General features: G+C 52.8%; 1 non-coding gene across 1 annotated transcript; it reads left to right on the top strand.

Moving 5' to 3' along the window:
• The first annotated feature begins 418 nt into the window (after positions 1-418).
• LOC126536076 (U2 spliceosomal RNA) lies at positions 419-603 on the top strand. Its single transcript, XR_007600604.1, has one exon. It is a non-coding gene; the product is annotated as a U2 spliceosomal RNA (small nuclear RNA).
• Positions 604-1486: the final 883 nt, after the last annotated feature.

Genomic DNA, 1486 nt, shown 5'->3' with positions numbered 1-1486 from the left:
CTGTCTGTCTGTCTGTCTGTCCGTCCGTCCGTCCGTCCGTCCGTCCGTCCGTCCGTCCGTCCGTCTGTCTGTCTGTCTGTCTGTCTGTCTGTCTGTCTGTCTGTCTGTCTGTCTGTCTGTCTGTCTGTCCGTCCGTCCGTCCGTCCTTCCTTCCTTTCCTTTCCTTTCCTTTCCTTTCTTCCTTTCTTCCTTCCTCTTCCTTCCTCTTCCTTCCTTACAACCCCACCCACCCATCCACCTTTCTACGTGGGCTAAAGACCGTACGCCATCGGAAGAGTGGAACGCACTCCACCAATGAGTGCGAGGAAGTCCATCAATGGCGTTATATATAGAACAATCAGTTACTACGGAAAATGTGAAAGACAACGATTTGACAGGATGTGTTAAGAGTCGTTTAGCTTGCCAGACAGACAGACAGATAGATCAAAGATTAAGGGTCAAAGTGCAGTATCTGTTCTCATCAGGTTAATATCTGATACGGGTTGTATTTGGACCTAAGATATTAAACTCATTTTTGTAAGTTGCAGGAGTGATTAAAGCCTGCTTCACCTCCGCCGCGGGCCGGCCCGGTATCGCACTATCTTCGGGATCGGCCCACGTATGGGGAGAACTTCTCTATCTACACGGCTCGATAGACGCAAGCAATTTTGCCGAGAACTGTTAAGAATGGCGAGCTGCAAGGAAAAATTGCCACCCAATTACGACTGGGGGACAAGGCGCGCATCCCCCACTCTCCGTCGCTGCAGCTAGGCTGCGTTCGAAGAAGCGGGCTTTGTGCTGAAAACCGCCTCCATCCACCAGCCCCATCGCCGTTGTGACGAAACGGGTTCGACGGACGAACTATTGTGCCCGAGGTCCCCAGCGCGAACCTGATTTTGCTACGCGTGAGCAAGCCGCAGCGGGACAACGAGCTACCCAGAATGTCTCCGAGCTTCCCGGAACGGCGCCCCTCTGTCGTCGGCTCCAGACCTTCGCACCTGTGTGTTTGCGTGTGTGTGGGCGTAAACGATACTGCGGAACGGCGCCCCTCTGTCGTCGGCTCCAGACCTTGGAATGTGCGTGCCTTTGTGTGCGTAAACTGTTCTTCGGGGCGGCGGCGAATTTACAATGAGTAAACGAACGCTCGCGTCACCTTGTCGCGGGAGGTGGCTAGTTTTGCGATGACGAAACGAACATTCGCTGCCTTGTATCGCCGGAGGACCGAGTGTTTAAAAACGGCTGTTGGGCGGAGGCTCGACACACTTCTCTCGTGCAGTCAGGTTGGACTGTCACATTTTTTCTTAAGCAGTCATGTTAGACTGATTTAAATTCCGTAAATAAACCCATTTTCCTCGTTCTCGATGAGAAGCAGTTCTTCCCTTCATCAACGTCCTCAGCGTGTTTAAGTTGGACGACGGCATGGGCCAGCTACCTTCGAATTCATGCCGGACTCCAATCTTGGCAACGGATCTCGAGCGATGGGATTGAGCCCCCAATCCTGACAGAA

Source organism: Dermacentor andersoni, chromosome 4, assembly GCF_023375885.2.
Source record: "Dermacentor andersoni chromosome 4, qqDerAnde1_hic_scaffold, whole genome shotgun sequence".
NCBI lineage: Eukaryota > Metazoa > Arthropoda > Arachnida > Ixodida > Ixodidae > Dermacentor > Dermacentor andersoni.
Note: the sequence above shows the minus strand (reverse complement) of the source record. Positions and strands in the feature narration are given on the sequence as shown.